Raw genomic sequence first — 18,437 nt, 5'->3', positions numbered from 1 at the left:
GACTTACCCCAAGAGGCCTGAGGATAGTAGTGCAGGCTAGGAGAGTTAGCCGGTGGTGCAGGCCCAGGGAAGCAGAGAGAGGTGAGGGCGGGGCCAGGACCAGAAGTTGTGCTCCTGGAGCCCAAGAAAGGGACTGAGTTGCTCTGGGTGAGAAGGGTCAGGAAGCAGTATTGGTTCCCCAGGTGTCTGGGGCCCCAAGACTAGGAATGGCGCAGGGCCCAAACTAGGAGTATAGAACGGCGAGGCGGGGGATGGAAGGGTGAATGTCGCTTAGGGAGTCCCGGCGCTGAGAGCTGCGCTATAGACTTACCCCAAGAGGCCTGAGGATAGTAGTGCAGGCTAGGAGAGTTAGCCAGTGGTGCAGGCCCAGGGAAGCAGAGAGAGGTGAGGGCGGAGCCAGGACCAGAAGTGGTGCTCCCCAAGAGGCCCCAAGAGGCCTGAGGATAGTAGTGCAGGCTAGGAGAGTTAGCAGGTGGTGCAGGTCGAGGGAAGCAGAGAGCGAACATAACAATTTTTAATCTTTAAAGCCTTGCTTAGGTGCTCAGAATGAGGCCGTGGACTAACAGCATCTCCATCTTTGTTGAACATATGGATGTTTACATTCCAATCAATTCTGCCAGATCAGAATGTGCATCTTGACAATATTTACCCAGTGATTTCTATTGATAGTAATGTTTGAGAAGTGGTGCTACAGAGTGCTGTTGGCTATAACCTTCACAGCTTACCTAAGCTTTTTATGTTTAATTAAAAATGTAAGTCATCATACAAAATAAAGCATTATGGCATTTTCATACATATATGTCTTTATACTTTTATATTATTGATCCCTTTACCTCATTGCCATTTTTCATTCCCCTGTTTCCCTCTGCTGGTCCCCTATCTCCTCCTGAATAGGTCTCTTTTCTGGTACCTGCTAGTGTGACCTAATGCTTTAAGGCTATCCACTTCCCTCTACACCCAGAACATGTAATTTAAATATTCCTCCTTTTTCACTATTCCCTAGGCACCCTCACAAAAATTCAGAAACACTCTCTTCAATATTCAATCAATGCTATAAATAACATTTTGAAAGTCGGTTCACCAGGGTGTCTCTTTAAGAAAAAATTAACATTCCAGTTTCGCTTCCCCTGGACACATTCTGCTGAAGCAATCAGTATTAACATTGCTGAAACTTATTGTAGATATTCAAGAACATGAAATATGTTTTTAGAAATGATAGCACATGTTATACAAGTTGTATACCTTGTTTGTTTGATTTAAATCATCTCAAGTCTATTTCCTTGTTATTAATCCAAAAGAACCTTTCATTATGTATATATACAGATACTCTGAGTCTACCTAATCAGTCCTCAAAAGATAAACATATGCTACTTCAAACAATGCCAAAGTAAACATCATTTGCAGTACATTTTCCACTTATGCAAGTTTTTCCTTAGGCTACATTAGGAAATGGGTTTGCTTTTAAACACTGGTAGATACCAATTAACTACTGTCCACAGATGTGGCACCATTTAATACTGAAGCAGCAGCCTCCCCAACCTTTTGATACTAGAAATTACCAAACTTTTTCTTTGTTAACCAGGAGGTGAAATCCAGCCTAAGTCTTGATTTTACCTGTGGATTTATTTGAGGCATTTAGTAGGAGAAACGCAAAGTGGGTGAAGGAGGAAGAAAAAAAAATCCAAAGTATTCTAAGGAGTGGAGATACCATATATGAGAATGAACTAGAGAAAGTGGCTAGAGTTGGGCAAGAGGGATCTCCAGATCCCATGGACCCAGCATACCTACTAAAGACAGAAAACTGGAACCATGCTCATTAGGAATCAGGAAAATCAAGTGTTCAGAAGCTAAAACCAAGTGTGTATTCTTCCTTTCCTCTAGTTAGAAAGAATCATCTATTTTCTGCCAGTGAGTTGACTGATGCTTCTAACTGGATAAATTCCTCCTCAATGCCAAAAAGAGAAGATATATAGGGGTTGGAGAGGGTTGGGTGTGAGGAAGACAATGTTGGCCAATTTGAAGGATAAACCAACATGTTTTTCCTGTCATAGTTTTGCTCATCAGTATAGTTATTTCTAATAATTTTGCTGAAAACTGTACATGGAAACAAAAACACTTTTAGTATTATTACAATTTTCTCATCTTCCAAATAAGATGAGGACTGATAATATTCATAGGAAGTTTGATGTGGAAGATTGACACCTGTTCTACTTCCCATATACCTTTGTTGAGACAGTGTCAACAGAGCATTGGCAACTTTTGATGACCTGTTTCTTTTATTTGTATCTGTTGGCTATAAATAATATCATTTTATCAAGGGGAAGTGATCTTCCAGTCCCATGCAGAAAAGAAGAGATATGAGTTGAACTTCATCCCTTCATCCTGATCAGTTCCTATTGATGGAAACTTAAACTGATTCTATTCCATGGCTATTGTGAAATGAAGTGGCTAGCAAAATTCTCTTTGATAGACCAATTTCAGTTTCTTTGGGTGTATTCTGAGAAGTAGCTTTAGTGGATGATGTAACAATTTTACTTTTAATTCAAAGTATAAACACTAGTATGCCTCATTTTGTAGAATCCAATAAAGAGAAGAATATTTGGTATCTTAAGATCTTGAGTTTTTATTTTCTTGCTTCAAAAAGTGAGGAAAATCTAGGGATACCAGAGACATCTCTCAACATAATATACAAGCCAACATTACAGTAAACTGAGAACTCTCTAAGTATTTCCAATAAAATCAGGGGCAAGACAAGATGTCCACACTTTCCATTCCTCTCCACTATATTGTTTGAGATTTAGCTAGAGCAATAAGACAAGAGAAAGAGATACAAATTGGAAAGGAAGAAGTAAAAGCATCTTTATTTATAGATTATTTGATTCTGTGAAACATAAAAGATTCTAAACCCTCCACCAGAACACTCCTAGAGCTTATCAATACATTCAGCAAGGTAGCAGGATACAGAATTAACACACAAACCCAATAGCTTTCCTATGCATTAACAACAAACATACTGAGAAAGAGACAGGGAGACAATCCCACTCACTATAGTCTCAAAAATCATAAACTATCTTAGAATGAATCTAATGAAGGAAATGAAAGACTTGTTTAAGAAGGAAATTGAGGTGCTGGAGAGCTAACTCAGTGGTTAAGAGCACTGGCTACTCTTGCCGAAGACCTGGGATCGAATTCCAGCACCTGCATGGCAACTAGCAACCATCTGTAACTCTAGATCCAGGGAATCTGATGCCCTCTTCTGACCTTTGAGGGCATTGCTTGACACAGGTGCATGTACATATACGTAGGTAATACATTCATACACATAGAATTAAAAAAAGTTTTTTTTTTTTTTTTAAAAGAAAGAAATTGAAGAAGACGCTAGAGATGGAAAGGCCTCACATGCTCTGGATCTGTAGGATTAATATTGTAAAACTGACCATCCTACTGAAAGCAATATACAGATTTAACCAATTCCCATTGAAATTTGAACAAAATTCTTCACAGAAAGAAACAAAAAATTTTCAGAATAGCCAAAACAATCATGAACAATAGAAGAGCTGGGGCCATAACCATTAATTTATACTACTGAGCTATAGCAATAAAACAGCATGGTACTGATATAAGAACAGACACATTGGTCAGTGGAAGAGAATTGAAGACCAGATTTAAGCCCATGAACTTACTTCACCGGTTTTTGACAAGGTGGCAAAAAAATACATGTTGGAGAAAAGACAGCATCTTCAACAAATGGTGCTGGTCAAACCGAATAATTATATGTAGAAGAATGAAACTACATCTCTGTTCTTCATGCTGCATAAAACTGGTGGCACAGGCCTTTAATTCCAGCACTCGGGAGGCAGAGGCAGGTGCATCTCTGTGAGTTCAAGGCCAGCCTGTTCTACATAGTGAGTTCCAGGACAGCTGGGGCTACAGGGAGACGCTGTTTCAAAAAGACCAAACAAAACAAAACAAAACAACCAACCAACCAAACAAACAAAAAAACTCAACTCCAAATGAATGAATCAGCTATAGGAGAAAGAAGGGAATACCTTTGAATGTATGAGCACAGGAAAGGACTTTCTGAATAGAGCCCTAATAACATGGGCATCAAGACCAACAATTGATAAATAGGAACTTATGAAACTAAAATCTTCTGTACTTCAAAGAACTCTATTATTCAAGTGAAAAGGCAACCTACAGAATGGGATAAAAATCTTTTGCAGCCATACATCTGACAGAGGGTGAGTATCCAGAATATACAAAGAACTAAAAAAAAAAATTAAACATAAAAAGCAAACATCTAATTAAAAACTGGACAAAGAACTAACAGCACTCTGAAAAGTTGAGAAACAAATGGCTTAGAAATATTTTTTAAATGTTCAAAACCATTAGTCAAGTGTAAATTTAAAACTACTCTGAAATGCCATCTATCCCAGTCAGGATGGCAACAGTGACAAATGCTGGTGAAGACATGGGGAAACTGGAACGCTTATTCCCTGCTTATGGGAGGGCAAATTGGTGAGATCACAATGGAAATACGTGTGGAGATTCCTTAAAAATCTAGAAGTAGATCTACCACATGATCCAGCCATATCACTCTTTGGCATATACCCAAAAGTCTGTATACCCTACTAAGAGATATATTTTCATTATTGCTCCACTCATAATAGCAAGGAAATGGAACCAACCTAGGTGTTCATCAGTGGATGAGTGGATAATAAAAGTATGGTACATTTTTACTATGCAATATTATTTATCTGTTAAAAAAAGGAGATTATGACATTCACAGGTAAATGAATAGAATGAAAACGATCATCCTGAGTGATGTAACCCAAACCCAGAAAGAAAAACATCATGTGTTCTTTTTTATAAGTGGGTTCTAGCTTTGAATATTTAAATATGTGTGTCTTAGTTGGAAAATCCATAGAGGTCAGGAAACTAGTAAGGGGCATTGGTAGAGGCTTCATAAGAAGGGAGACAGAAAACAGTAATATAAAGAGGGAAAGGGGAATAATGGAATATAAGGTTTAAATGTGGGGGGGATGGGATGGTAAAGGAGGACACTGGAAAGGAAACAAACACTAAAGGACTTTTGTAAAAGTCATATGGAAACCTACTATTGTAGAAGCTTCTAGTAATATATACATATACAATATAAAAAAGAATTTCAATGGAGTTTCCACACAAAGTGGGAATGATGCCCCTACAAGAGAGCACAGGCTAGCCAATAAAAATACAAATGTCAGGAATGGAGTCTTTCTTTTGAATTTGTTAGACACTCAATACAGGCTATTGCCTTGGTTGCCTGCCAGAATATAATGGTAAGACTGTATTGCTGAAGACACTACATAAGTTAGTTCTAGAACAAACACGGGGAAATCACTGGTACTGAGCTGGAAGCTCTATCTCTACTGGCTGGCTTTCATAGTGCTGGAAGGTGCTATGTGTGCTATAGGAAGAGAAAAAAAAAATTCATCAACCTTGCCCAGCTGTTAACCCTGTGAGCTATACAAACAACTGACCTGGTGAGATATGCTCACTGATGCAATATTATGGGAGTAACCAACCACTTTCTGATTCGATTTAAGACCCACTTCAGAAGATAGAGTCCATACCTGAAATTGTTATTAGAACCAAGAACCTGTGGCTAGATACATCGCAGGCCATTGGGGAGGATCTATTAATATTATTCTGCTAAATGGGCATAATATCAAACTGACTCCTAATGACTTATTGTTTTACCCATAGATTAATGTATCTCTCAACTCTTACTAGAGAAGCCTCTTCTTGAAGTAGTTGGCCATTAACACAGAGACCCACAACTGTTTAGCATACAGAGTATAGAGAGTGTGGACTGCTCAGCCATAAATGGGAAACCCATATCTCACCCTCTTCTGCTAAGGCTCAGGGATCATTGTGGAAGAGGTGGGAGGACTGTAAGATCCACAGAATGACAACAAGGAAACAGAAGTTTCCAGACAGCAGGGAATTTACTTATATGAACTCACAGCAATGGTGACAGCATGTACAAGTCCCATGGACGCTCAAGCCAGACAAAATCTCAGCATAGACATGGGAAAGTGGGCAAGAAGTCCCAACCCTAGCTGAGGAACTATTGGCAACTGATGGCTGCTGGGAGGTAGAGTCAGTCTCTTCCAAGGGTGTGACTTCTAGTAGATTAACTAGGCTCCAGTGAATGGATCCACATTGAGGTACACAAATTAGACTCTGTAGACCTTAATACACACACACACACACACACACACACACACACACACATAATTGGACAGGGGCAGTAAGAGGAAGTGTGGATAAGGGAGGGGATATAAATACAATCAAAATATATTGTATGAAAATCTTGAAAATGTAATAAAGATAGTAAAAATTTGATAGCATTAAGAGAGTCAACCTTACTATATTTCTGTGGGTCTCAGAATGGATAATGTCTGTAAATTTAGTTAGAAAAGTGTATAAAATATTGGCAGCAATAGCTAAAATTTTGTTTACTAGAAATATAGCTACACACATATTAGACTAGGTCCTTAATTCATTAATATCTTAGAATAACAATTAAATTTGGAGGACAGGATACCATAAAGAATTTCTAGCTAGAGAGAAAAGCATGTGTGCATGTATGTGTATTTGTATCTTTGTGTGCACCTGTGTGTATGTGTACATGTGTGTACATGTGTGTACGTGTGAATATGTGTGTATATGTTCGTGTGAGTGTATAGCTTGTCTATTTATATCATAACTATGTACTCCAGAAAAGTGTCTGGACTGAAATGCTGAGCTGTTTGCTGTAAAAATTTGTGGGAAATTCTTAGGCTCTAACATGTTGTATTTAAATTTGAAAGCCAAGAGATATCAATCAGTATAACTCAGATATAAAAACAAACTTGAATTCAACATTCTTTGTAATGTTACGATATGGCATTATATATTTACTATGACCTCAAATGCCTTCTGTTTCCTTCTGGGTGCATGATCCTAAATTGAAGGTCCTTGATCTCTTGAATTCTTTAATGAGTTTGGGTATCAACATCTGGGTATAATAGCTATGGAAAGCTGGACTACAGTGCCTGGTAGAAGAGAAAATGTTTGAATGCTCTGGTATTGCAGGGAGGGCATAAAGAGCAGAGAGAGGAGAGGTGCTAGAAAGGGGGGAAGTCTAAATATTTAGTGAAATATATTAAATCTAAAAGTTACTGACTTAGCTAAATCTCTGGTGGAAGCTAGGGTCAGATGGAATCTGGGCTCTCTGGGAGAATGGAGAGGTACATACAATCAGTATTTCAGGACACAAAGGATGATGTATAATTTCAAGTCTCTGAGAAGTTGCAGAAAGACACTGAGATTCCACAGACTATAGACACTGGAGTGAATTGTATTTGTGTCTTCATGAATGTGAGTCATCCTTGCTTTTATTTGTCTTACATGAATAGATACATATTTATTTTTATGTTAGTTTTAACCTGACAATAGGAGAAGCAATAATTTGTTGTCTTATTTAGTATAATGTAATTGTCCATAGAGAAGTTAACTGAGGTCAAAGATGAGAAGCTTAATGTGAAACTTGGCCGGTGATGTGTGCCAAATCACCCTAAGCAAACAGGAGTGGTAAGTCCTCTAGTCTTTTCCCATTATGTCATTTAATTTCTAAGAGCTAAAGTGATATATGGAACTGCTGGAAAAGAAATAATTTTTGTGAATGCAGTTAGGCTTCAGATGCAGTAAATACTTGAATAAACCTGTGCTACTAAATTAGGATATCTAAGCAAGGAGGAAAGCAGCATTTATGTAACACATTTGTATATAATAAAAAAAAAACTATCTTCATAGTTAATCAAACTACCACCCAATGTGGTGTGTTGTAAACATCCATGCATCTCACAATCACCTGAAAGTCATTAAGAACATGGGTTGTTAGGACCTACTCCCAGAGGTTCAGTCTAGAGTAATGACTGAAGACCTAGAAGGCTCTGAGCTGATGTTGGTAGTCAGACCACACTAAGAACCACTGGCCTAGCATTTGAGAGGGGCTTGGTAAATGTTGGCCTAAGACTATAGGTATTTAAAACCATAATCTCACCAGAAATGCAACTTAGCATAGAGTGACTAATGTTAATTCACAAAAAAGACTATAATCATATACACTGCAGAACAAAACCAATTTAGAACTAATTTAATTCAAATTCCTTACTGTAAAAATGAAGAAATCATAAAATTAAATAAAATTAAATGAGGTTTTAAACTTTGAAAAAGATGTCCATTTCATTATTAAAATACAGTTTCATACAAAAAATTCATTTTTAATACAATTGACACTAAGATGCACATGCATTTCTAATCTCTATATATCTGATTATTACTAGTCACAGTCAGTTACTTTCCGAACTCCTTGGCATCTGAGCATGGATATAAAGTCATCAGGTAGATTTCAATGGTAATATTTTTCACATCTACAAAGTATTAAGGAGCAAATTTTTATGCTTTGAAGAATTTTTTTTTTATACACCCATTTCCCAGGTAGCACCCTCCCATAGTCTCCCTCCCCCAACTAGAGCCCTTATAATTTGATATCCCTGCTACTGTCTGCTGTGTTGTCGGCACCCCCAGCCATTCCCCATCTCTTGCCCTTCTGGTGAATCTAGTCAGCCTCTCTAGAGGTCTTTGTTTTAGGAGGGTCAGCTGTTCCTCATCTAGCAGTAATCAGTTGTCAATATTCCTTTGGATAAGATTGGGGTCTGCTGTTCAATTTCCCAGTTCTATGGTGGGTTACTATCTGGGAATCCCTTTGGCCACCCTGGCCAGCAACTCAAAAGAAGGTATCACCTGTCTGGCATTGTTGCTTGTTACGTAGCTTTTAGCTATGCATATGGACTCTTATGAAATTATATTGGCCCCTTTAATCTTTGGTTATACTCTCCTTTTGGGTGTTTAAGGCCATACAGTGGGTCCAGGTAAACCAATTTAGTTTTACTCTTAAGGTCGTTTGAGGATCTGTTCCTCAGGGGTCACATGGGCTTGGGAGGAACCCCTGGCTCCTTTCTTTTACCAGTTCCACCTATGTGAAGATAAGTCAAAGGTCCTGCTCGACCATGGTTGGCTTCGCTTGGAAGCATGGAGGAAATGATTCCTCTGTGTTGACCCTCCTCTTTATAGACTGGACACTGGCTCAAGTCCATCTGGTGGGGTCTCCTCGGCCTCCTTGCTCAAGAGGACAGATGACCCACAACCATTATAGGACATTTTGGAGTACAATATTGTATAACTGTATTAATTCAACTGTAAACCTAATAATTTACAGCCAGTTTTGAAAGAGAAGCATCTTAGCTCTGGAAATTGTTATTGAATATGTCAATGTTGTTGTAATGAAATGCCTCTTCCAATCGTATGGTTATGAAATAAATAATTGAAAAAAATTTAATATCTCTGAAGGGGGCTGGAGGGAGTTCAGCAATCAAGAGCAATTTCTGCTCTTCCAGAGGCTCTGGGTTTGGTTCCCTGTACTCACATGGTGGCTAACAACTGTCTGTAACTCTAGTTCCAAGGGATCCAACACCCTTTTCTGTCCTCCATTGGCACTGCACATACATGGTGCACTTACATACATTCAGGTAAAACAGTCATCTACATAAAATTTGTTTTAATCTAAATATAATTAGTGGAGAGAGGGAGGCTTCAGGAGACAGTGGTGTCTTGGGCAGGGTGGAACCTGGGGTTCAGGAGAGGTGGAGGGGGTTTTACCCAAAACTGAACACAGCTATGAGAGAGGAGTCGAGTGATTCAGAGGTCTGAGCCACAGAGGGTGGATAGTAGTACCTGCTATAGAGGTGGAGAATGCTTGAGAAGGTGGGAGGAACAGCCTTGTTCTGGCCTTCTTGATTTTAAGGCATCTGTAGGACATTTGCTTGGAGAAAATCTTAAATATGGCAGGAGGGACGTGTGAACTGAAGTTCTACCGGTGGCTGTTATTCATCAGTAGGTCAATGGCATTTGTGGCCTGGGCCTATGAGATATACCTAAGGGTTGAGGGCAGACAGAGAAACCAGGCCAGGGCAACAGTCAGAGAAAGAAGGCAAACCCAGGCAGGGAGGCCAAGAGGGGAGCGGCCCAGGAGCCAAGCCGGGAAAGGACTTCAGGACAGAGTAAGGCAGTGAGCAGCCCAGGGGAGAGGAGGCCTGGGAAGGGACTGTGGGTTACAGCCATGCAAAGTCCCCGTGGTCAGGATGATGGCGGGCAGGAGGGAAAGGAGGATGCCCACTCAGATGTGCCTTTGTCATGGGGAAGTCACCTTTGGGCATCAGTGTGGAAGATGGAGTATGATCTGGATGGAGCCCCTTAGGAAATGATCTGGCCAAGAGAGAAACTAACTACCTGATTAGGTTCCCTTAGGTGGATGCCAAGAACAAGAGGGTCCCACAAGGACAATGAGGGGTGTCTGTGGGAACCAGTGCATGGTGAGAGTGGAGAACTGGGGGCCCCAAGGGAAAAAAAGGAAGAAATCAATAGTTTCTTAAGCTTAATACCTAATGTAAGAATCTCTTTAATAATAGTCAATACAGGCAACATTAAGGAAAACTTTATATACAATTTGAGTATGACAGTGTTATCCTAAATATGTATATGTACATTCATATTTATATTCTGAGTGCACATTCATATTTATATTCTGAGTATGTTATAACTAAGGATGTATTCTTCAGTTTTAACATTTTATTTCTGCTAGGCAGAATAACTTTAATATGTTGGGGCTCCTATGTTACATCTATGGGGAAAAAGCCTATTGACATCAATAATATAAAATCAGGCCTTTAGGGTACCATAACTGTCTCTTCAAATTATTTGGGAAAACATGTACATGTTCAATCAATTAAATATAACGTGAGTGTTGCCCATTTTCACCATAAGTAATCAAAGTGCTGCTGTTAATAATCCTGGTTAGCAGAGTGAACTCATTTTTATTCTTATAATTTAATTTAAAAATGCACAAAATTTCGTAGAGTTGAAAACTGTTTACCTGGAGAGCGTGCTGCAACTACCTGCCTCATGGCAGTGTTCATTTGGAGGTACCCAAGCAAATGACTGAGGAGTCAGTTTTCCATTCAGCTCTTTGAGATCATGGGGACAGATTGCACTGTGCTTATTTCCCTCAGTCCTAGCATCTAGTCTAAAGCACAGAACCTTGCTTGCTAAGGACACATGAGAAGCCAAATTCTCGCAAATGTGCTGCGTTTACCTCCAACTTAAAATCCCATCTATCTTTTTAAATTAGGTGCCATCTGTTGTGTCATCATCTCTGGTTAAACGTTATGAAAATTCCCTGCCAGTATCACACTGCTGCGGCAATTTAAGCCTGCTACTTCTCCAGTGTTTTCTACAGCGTGCGGCGAGAGCCTGCTCTTTTAACTAATTCCTGCAGCAGGACAGAGCATGAAAGAGTCCAAAACAGAGCAGTGTTATTCTGGTCCCACTTTTACTCTTAGAGTGAGTGACTGTTCTAATCAAACATGGGCTCATCTCTGCTGGTCTCCTGCACAGCCCCTTCCGACCCCACGCAGTTAACCCGGCCGGCCTCAGTCAGTGCTCGCATCCAATGGCGCCTGTGCTTCAGCATTCACCTTGAAACTAAGTAGGCAGGATTTATTACCTGCTGAAGTCCCATAACTACCGCTACTCAAGTTCCACTCATATTATCACAAGCAAGCACAACAGAAGCCAAGTAGAGGCAGACATACAGCTCATTTACAAGAAAAGCAAATTAGCAGTCAGAGACAAGGGCAACCGAGCAGCTGATAACTGCAGTAAATTTTTCAAGCTGGTAACAACATCAAACAATGCTCTCCTGCAACACCTCAGATCAAATGGATCATAGTCAGAGTTTAAACATCAAATCAACACTCATTCCTTGATTGTTAGAGAGGGTGCTTGATAAGCAAATTTCAGTTCATGATGTTTTTACTTAAGTGTCTTAAAGCTAGGATTAATGGAAGAATTTCTATGCTTATTCAAACATGCTGATAGAACTGGAATCTCTTAGTAATTCCTGCCTGAACCTCTCAGCATGGCTGACAGGCACCTGCCAGGACAATAGGATAAGAATCACTGAATCATGCAAAAAATATTTACCCCCAAAAGATGTAGTAAAAGCTCAGCTTCCTCCAGTCTCCATGGCCCCTGAAGTGTTAATCTGAAGAAACAGTTCCATGAGTTTCCACAGGCCAGCAGTGAGTCTCCTACACTTGACCTAGACAGACTTACATAACGAAGCATCAGTGCTAGGGAGCTTGCTGAATGTCATCACCAGCAAGACTAAGGAGTATTGGCAGCAGCAAGCAGGCAGGCAGCCTGGGAGTTTACATGAAAAGCATGAACTCTTTCTTGTCTTTCTTTTCTGAAACGTTTTGGAAGGAGAGTTAAGAATAGCTCAGAAATTGGTCTCATCTTGTGGATAGGAAGAATGACCAGAAGCATAAAGCTCAATCTTCCAGCAAGTGCAAGGCACCGCTTTTGGTGTTTATAGTAAATCTGACATGAGGAATTGATGTCTGTACAGTTCTGAACCATCACACCGAAAGTGAAGGGGGTGGTAAAGCAGTGTAATAATGCATAGGCTGCTGGCAAGAACTTTGGTCTGTCTTTAACTCATTGTGGTGAGTAAAGAGGGAATGTGGGTTTAAATGAGAGGTGGGGATGGATGTTATTTTGCAGGGTCATAAAAGGTATGTAAAGAATGTTCATGTCATTTAAACCTATTTTACAAGCAAGATACAGCAGTTTTACTGTTCTATATCAAATTCAGACTGTGGTGGGTTAAACTGAGTAATGTATTTTAACTTCTGAAGTGTTCATTCAAGTAATAGAAAAGCAGGTATTCATCTATGTGGTTTGCAGATAAATGTCAGCTATGTTAATTCTGAAAAACAAGCTCTAAATTTCAGCATCAAATTTTGCATACAGTAAATCATTGTTAGACTTCGTAAACAACTTTTCAGAATGTAGCATGGGGATTTTGGGGGTTTTTTGTGTGTGTTTTAAAAAGATAGCCTTTGTTAGATTCACTCCTAGATACATTTGGGGTACTTTAAACAAATTAAAAAATAATGTGCTCTCATCCAATTTCCATTCAATTATCTCAAATGTGTGTAACACAGTGATGCCCTTAAAACCTAGAAATAATAAATCCAGTCTTCTATTCTGACTCTTTGTACAAGGATGTCATATTGTTAGTATAAGATGGCATTGTATCATTTAATTATATATGAAATTGTGGTTTTTATATGGGATATGGATAAAGATGTATAATTTCTGAGACAGCAGAAATAGAGAAACAGCCATGCATCATTTAAAAATAATTGTATTGTTTTGTTTTTAGCTGGGAAGTTTGTTGCTAATGCATCACACCGAGACTAGAGTAAGGAAATAAGAGAATGTAGGGCTATGGAAGAACACGGTGATCTCATTCCTCCTCATCATTTAATGCAAAGGAAACTGACATGGAAAGAAGTGTCTGAGCTGACCCGAGGGAAGAGGTGAGTAGACGACAGTTTTTCCTCAGGTTCATCTGGTGTTTTGCTATCATAGTACAAGAATTATTTTTGATACTAGAATACAGGCTTAATTTACAGAGATTTAATTTTTTAACAGACGTTACAGTAAATAAATCAGAATGTCACTAAACATTTGCTTTTGGCAGTAATATGGTTTTGGAAAAACAAATTCTGTAGTAGATGGAATAAGAAAATTTTGGATTTTTTTCCTCTCAAAACTGCAAAGATGTAACATTGATGTAACATTGAGTAACATTTCCAAGTAGGAAATTGTGCTCTGAACACTGAGCTCATGTCAATGTGTATTGTGGTGTAGGCTTCACCATGTTTGGAAGAGATTGCAATATCAGCAGTAATAGTAATCACCCATAGGAAACAAGGATCCGGGGAGTAAGAGTTTTCTAAAAAGAGCCCATTTTAAGTCTTTTGAAAACAAATGCCTCTTGTACCAGGCGCTATGATTCCCATGCTTCTCTTTGTCACCAGCGCAGTGCTTGCTGGACCCCACCCAATAAATGTGTGCTGAACAAATAAATAGCAGGATGAACCATGTTCACAATATGCTCATGTATAGGAGTTTTATCTACTATGACTTAGTAGAATGTTCTTTGGAGGAGTTGTCTATGAAATTATTTATTAGTAAATTAGTAATTGCCTGTATGAATAAATGCTTCTGAAATACTTGTTTACAAATTGTTCTTATACTTTTTAAGGAAAGATTCTCCTATTAGATCAAATAAGTATGAGTTTGGTTGATTATAAGAGAAAATCCGGTATTCTCTAGCTTAATCAAATGGGTTTTGCTTTTCTATAGTGATGTGATCATTTGGAGGTGGGATTCCCTCCAGAGCCAGATAGCTGACTTCTGAAGCTGAATTTCAATCATCATAAAATGATCTCCTCAGTACAATGGTATATTCTGCTAGCCTCTACCTCACTGCAAAACCACATGAATGTAGTACTAATTTCACTCTCTTACAGGAATACATAGGAAAAACTCCTTATGGAACATCAGACCACAGCTTAACTGTCTAATGAGACTAGAAAATTAAATAAAACTATTTAGTAACTGACAGAAATTAATTTTGTGAGTCACAATCTCAAAGGAGAACACAACTAACATTTTTACATTTTTCTATGTTAATTTCTAGTAATATTACATTTTTACCTATAGGCAAAAATTTTATTTCTAGGTCCACTCAGTCACTTTGGTATAGTTATTACATTTGAAGTTTAATTTGGTAAAATGGGAGATTTTATCTTTGCCCTTTATGATAAAGTAAAAGAGCTTTGGCAACAAATATACCTTAGCACTATGAAGTTTTTTGTCTTCCCCATACAAAGTTCTGCCATTACCCTTGGTTGGCATGTGGCCCTGGTATAATTGCTTATGGATTCAGGAAATGTAGTAGTTAATATTACCAACTGGACAAAATCATCTAGGAAACAAACCTTTGGACATGATAAGAGGGAATTTCTAGATTGGGTTAACTGAGGCGTGTATTCGTCACTTTTCTGTTGATGTGATAGAAACATCATGACCAAGGAAATTTATAAAAGGAATAGTTTATTTAGCTTATGGTTCCAAGGGGTAAGAGTCCATCATGGTGGGTAGGCATGACAGCAGAAGTGGCTGGAGTAGGAGAAGAAGCTAAGTACACACATCTTCAAGTAGGCACAGGAAGCCGAGAGTGACTGGAGATCTGGCAAGGCTTAAGAACTCTCTAAGCCCACCCCCAGTGACATACTTCCTCCAGCAAGGCTACACTTTCTAAAGTCTCCCAAAACAGTGCTGCCAACTGGGGACAAAATGTTCAGATTGGAGCCTATGGGGGACAGTCTTATTCAAACCACAGGTGGGAAAACTCACCTTAAATGTGGGCATCATTCCATGGACTGGTATCTTGAGGTGTATAAGAAGGGAAAGTGAGCTGAACACTAACATTCATCTCTGCCTACTTCTTGACTAAGGAAACAATGTAATCAGTTGCCTCAAGCTTCTCCGCCATGCCTTCCCCACCACGATAGACTGCAACTTCTGTGAGCCCAGATAAACCCTTCTTTCCTTTAATTTCTTTAGTCAGGCATTTTGTCAAAACAACTGCCTGACTGAGATACAAAGTAACTGAGATAGAAAATTGTTATGAGAAGCGGGGCTGTTATTATTATGATAAACTTACCATGTGGTTCTTAAGCCTTTGGAATTGGTTTGAAGAAGGGATGTGGAAGAGTTTGGAACTCTGTGCTAGAAAAGCCCTAGAATGCTATATGCAGAGATTAATGGGCCATACTGGTGGGATCTGCCTATAGCCTGTAGAGCCCTAGTGAACTTCTATTGGACTTTGATGGACACTTTTGCTTACATATCATCAATTGAAGCAATTCATTAAGTATTGGGGAAAAAAGACTATGGATTATTCATCTTTGAATCTCCAGTACCTAAAACAGAGCCTTACTGAAACACTTAGTGACTATTCATTGTAATAAATATTGTAATTAGTAAGAATGAGGGTGAGTACCATTTACTTTAAGAAGAAAAGTATATGCAAATATACGCATATACAGACTATATATGTATATAATATATATATACATATATATTTGTTTCTGAGACAAGGTCTCACTACATATAACCCAGTGTAATCCAGGCTGGCCCTATCTTGCAATCCTCCTTCTTCAACTTCCTAAATTCTGGGATGATAGCCAGGCACTACCATGCCTGCCTGTACAAATTTGGATTTATTAAGTAGAAAATATTAAAGATAATTTATTCTAGGAAAATATGCTTTACTTTGTAAGAGATTCCCAAGTTTCATGGAAAATATTCAAAATTGTCTTTTATTAGTTTTTTTTTAAAAGTATTTCATGAAATACTTTTAAATACCTGCACTTAAAAAATCCAGTTGTAGTCAATGACTTTCTTATGTGGGTCTGTGTTTAGGGTTGGGTTGATCTCTTGGGAAGCTTGATCTAGTTTTTGGTTTAAGTTGGGTTTTGTAGTACATACCTGTAGTCCAAGTTCTTGGGAGGGTGAGGCAGAAGGATCTAGAGTTAAGGCTAGGCTTGGTAAAGTACTGGGTCCCAGTCAATGTAGGCTATATAATAAAATTCTATCTAAAAATATATGTAATAAGGTTATGGTAGCAGATCCAGTATGATTGTTATCAGCATATGTTATTAAATTCCATGTAAAAATAAATATCCCACTCTTTTGAGAAGCTTGAAATTGGCAGTTCATTTTAAAGCATATCTTATAAATTATAGAAATGATTTAAGACTTTATGACACCATTCTTTAAACTCAAATTTATTGCCTTATATAAGATAGTTTAGTTTCTTCAGACTCTCACATTTGTTTTATTGTTTTATTGCTATGATAAGCTTATAATAGTTGTACATTTTTCTACCCCTCATCACACCACTCTTTTTTGAGATAAATAATTTGTTGAGAATTTCATACATACATGTAAGGTGTTTTGATCAAATCCACGCCCACTCCCTCCCCTCTAACTCTTCCCATGTCTCCCCATCACTTTTTTTTCTGATAACTTCATGTACTATTTCTTCTTCTTTGATTTATTTATTGATTTTTATGGGGCTTTTGCCTATTCTAACATTCCCCCCTCTGAAGAGGTAACCCTAAAACCTTTTGAGGATTAGATACAAACTCCCAAATATTTTTGACATATTTGGCCTTTGGAACAGAGTATGTTGCAAGAGGCCCAAGGACATTTTGACTTAGCCACATCACTCTTTAAAACAAACAGAAATAAGGAGAAGGAGCACATACATCTCTGCCAAAATCTCAGTTAAATTGCCTTCTCTTTCCCTCCTAACCTTGCTTCTGTGAAGTCTTCAGCCATTTTTAGTTAGAATAGAAAGTTAAGGCTTTGGACTTTGAATCCAGCTTTACAAGTTCAGGACTCAAGCAGGGAGTCTCACACTGTGATGTGGAGATCTTTGAACACTAAGAACTGTGAACCAGCAAAGCCCCTTCTATTGAAAACCAGAGTTATAGAGGTGCACAATTTAGTGATAGCTGTGTCAACCGAAGCAGGTAATCTTGGCTGACTATTTTGCTTGAATTTTTGCCTGATTTCTTTCCCAATTCCCAAGTTTTTTCATTTGGAGAAAAGCCCAGGAAAAAATAGTTGAGTTGCTCAAGCCATATACCAAGTCTGTAATAGAGTTCAGCCAACAAATACAGCTTTATGACTAGAATCAAATGAAAAACTCAGTATGATGGAAAGGAACAACCAAAGTTTCTTTATAGGTATATCTCAGCTGTAAAAAATTTTAACCTCTTCAGAGCATGGTGTGATAAGAATAGGAGGTAGGAATTTGCTAGGCAGTTAGGGTAAAAAGACCCCAAAGAAAAGTAGCCAGTTTCTTGGCTAAAACTCACAGTGTCCTTGTGCCTCTTAGTAACCTACTTTGTTCCAAAGGCTAAAAGTGTCAAAAAATATTTGGGAGCTTTTATCTAATCAGTAAAAGATTTTAGGGTTACCTCTTTAGAAGGGTGGAATGTTAGAGTAGCCAAAAGCCCCATAAAAATAAATAAATCAAAGAAGAAGAAAGAGTACATGAAGTTATCAGAAAAAAAGTGATGGGGAGATATGGGAGGAGTTGGAGGGGAAGGAGTGGGCATGGATTTGATCAAAACACCTTATATGCATGTATGAAATTCTCAATAAATTATTTATTTAAAAAAAAGATTAAAAAGTTTTTAAGCCAAAAAATTAAATGTATTTCATTTAGCAAAATTCTATGTATCTTCTATACAATGACCTATATGCTGAGGCATTTTCTTTTGCCATTTTGGAAGTGAAGAAAATGATTAGAGTTGGGTTAATGATAGAGCACTCATAATTTGTATTTGAATGTG

At 38.3% G+C, this 18,437-nt stretch overlaps 1 protein-coding gene and 1 long non-coding RNA gene across 3 annotated transcripts in view; one reads left to right on the top strand and one right to left on the bottom strand.

The window, feature by feature from the left end:
* Positions 1–12,266, bottom strand: part of LOC103732330 (sodium channel protein type 1 subunit alpha) — a 202,892-nt gene extending 190,626 nt beyond the window's left edge. For both annotated transcript variants that reach the window (XM_008830884.2, XM_008830891.1), the window contains exon 1: positions 12,133–12,266. The gene's annotated coding sequence lies outside the window, so the exon portion shown is untranslated. The remainder of the gene's footprint in view (positions 1–12,132) is intronic.
* Positions 12,267–12,330: 64 nt separating this feature from the next.
* Positions 12,331–18,437, top strand: part of LOC103732328 — a 55,953-nt gene continuing 49,846 nt past the window's right edge. Inside the window, exons 1-2 of the long non-coding RNA XR_607193.2 lie at positions 12,331–12,656; positions 13,379–13,535. This is a non-coding gene — a long non-coding RNA (uncharacterized LOC103732328). The remainder of the gene's footprint in view (positions 12,657–13,378; positions 13,536–18,437) is intronic.

Source organism: Nannospalax galili, unplaced genomic scaffold (genome assembly GCF_000622305.1).
Source record: "Nannospalax galili isolate Female #2095 unplaced genomic scaffold, S.galili_v1.0 scaffold514, whole genome shotgun sequence".
NCBI classification, from domain to species: Eukaryota; Metazoa; Chordata; class Mammalia; order Rodentia; family Spalacidae; genus Nannospalax; species Nannospalax galili.
The sequence above is the reverse complement of the archived record's forward strand: the minus strand, read 5'-3'. Positions and strand labels throughout refer to the sequence as shown.